General features: G+C 40.9%; 1 pseudogene; it reads right to left on the reverse strand.

Annotated features, from left to right (window-relative positions):
• Nucleotides 1-775: 775 nt before the first annotated feature.
• On the reverse strand, nucleotides 776-921 carry LOC148371645 (5.8S ribosomal RNA; annotated as a pseudogene).
• Between the last annotated feature and the right edge of the window lie 1,426 nt (nucleotides 922-2,347).

The following is a 2,347-nucleotide window of genomic DNA, read 5'->3' on the forward strand; positions in this document are numbered from 1 at the left end:
AACAAGATTAGTTATGGCACTCCAAGATTAACATGTAATAAAAGACTTAAAAGGAAAAAAAAAAGTTAATAACGATATAAATTGTATTCTCACTAATATTCTCAATTTTAACTTCATATTTTTTATTATATTATTCATATTTATCAAATGACGTTCAGGCAGTGGAGGCAGATGATGATGTGCCTCACATGTCATAGCACTTCATCTTTGATGGAAACTAACACTTATTCTCCTTCTACGCTCAAACTTATCATAATCATCTTATACGTTTTCAAAGACATAGCGACATCATTATATAAGTCAAAAAATTGATCTTAAGTATATTACTTTATACTGAATTATTAATTCCTGGTTGAGTGTGACTTACAACACATTGATTTATAGTCTGGAAATTAAAAAAAGTAAAATGACAATGAATAAAAAAAAAATAAACAGTTACGTGCATTTAAGGGAGTCATGGGAATATAACATAAAAGCTATATTGAATGGTTATATACAGTGGGACCTCAGTTATCGCGGTTAATGGGGACAAAAAACACCCGCGATAAGTGAAAATCCGCAAAGTAGCAGCGCACCATTAAAAAAAAAAAAAATTAAAAAAAAATAATAATTATTATTTTTTAGACCCGGTTAATGGGGACCAAAACCAACCGCTAAAAGTGAAAATCTGCGAAGTAGCGACGCCCCTTCAAAATGAAAAAATAAAAATAAAAAAATAATCTCATCTCATCTCATTATCTGCACCGCTTATCCTTATAAGGGTCGCGGGGGGGCTGGAGCCCATCCCAGCCATCTCCGGGCAGTGGGCAGGGGACACCCTGAACTGGTTGCCAGCCAATCGCAGCTGCAAATCACATTAGTTCTCGCAGCTAGCTGCGTTCTTCATCGACGCACGAGCCGAGTGATCCACCGCTAAGAGTCGTACAGCTGGGCAACTTTACGTCCGCCCGGGACGATCAGAGACAAATTCACGACAGGGTTTTTACTTGCGCCGCACCGCGGGTGCCGTTCGGTCGCTCCCACGAGCGAGCCCCTAACCCGCGGCGTGGGTACTTTCGGGCGCGATACGCACGACACCGACACAGTTACGGGGGTCCTGCGCACGTCCGGCGCCTTTCGCCCACCGCGCGCGGACGGCCGCCTGTCGTCACGCCGCGCTACTGGGGTCGGTGGACGAGTGGGCTTCCCCCAGTTATGGGGGTAGCCCGATCACGCCCGCCGCCTTTTCTAACGCCGCGCCGTGTGACGCCGCGTCCGCCGAACTCGCTCCGTCGCGCGGCCCAGGGTTCAAATCCAGTACCAGCCTCCCTGTGCAGAGCTTGCATGTTCTCCCCGTGCTTGCTTGGGTTTCTTCTGAGCTCCCACACACCACAAATATGCATATCTTCGGTCGGTCTAAATAGACCCCTATATGTGAATGAGCGAGGGAGTTTTTTGTCTGTGTGCCCTGCCCTCTGCTCGAAGATAGCTGAGATGGGCTCCCGCACCCTCTGCAGCACAACTGAGGATAACAGGTGCAGATAATGGATGGACCACAATGACTCATTTCCCTACAAATCTATAAAAACATGTTTACCGTCTACAACCGTCAATGGAAGTAATTGGGTCTGTAACAAGTGATAGAACAAAATGCCTCTTGATATTTTTTACTTTCCTAATTGTTGTAATACATATTAAGCATTATGCAAAAGATCAATACTATTGCAGATTGAAGTCAACAATAGAAAATTTGCAATCAATCCTATTATCCCATTGCAATGTTTGAGCATTTTCTTTTTGGAGCAAGATATTAGCCATGCTCCAACTTATTTCAATACCATAGCTATGACACAATTGTAAAGCATTGAACATAATTTAACCAATCTTGTTCAGAAATATATATAAGAGTCAAAGCAGATTCAGAGTATTTATTGTTAGTGTCAAAGACCAACAAAACAAAAAAGTTGGAATGTGATAGACTATTGTAAGGATGATGAGCACATGTATTAATCTATTTATTTTTAATTTATGGGCCTGTTCAACCCTGGTTAAAATGTTCCAAGGTTTTCTGATCACCAGAACGATGTGACTACCCAAAAAAAGGCAAACATAATCAGCAAATATGAACTGCAATTACAGTAATAATCTTGATTGTCACTGAAAAACTAGGTTAACAGAACACTTTTTACAACAAGATGATGTTATCAAGAAAAAGAGAAAAGCGAGATAAAACAAATGTTGGGATTAACACCCTAAAATATGAACAAGGTAGTGCTTGGAAACTGGCTTATGAACAATAGTGCAGTAAAAAAAGTAGTGCAAAATGTTTGGCAAAAACATAATTTCAAAATAAGATGAAAACTAAGAT

Source organism: Urocampus carinirostris, chromosome 2 (assembly GCF_059441175.1).
Source record: "Urocampus carinirostris isolate Australia breed hairy pipefish chromosome 2, RoL_Ucar_1.0, whole genome shotgun sequence".
Classification (NCBI taxonomy): Eukaryota; Metazoa; Chordata; class Actinopteri; order Syngnathiformes; family Syngnathidae; genus Urocampus; species Urocampus carinirostris.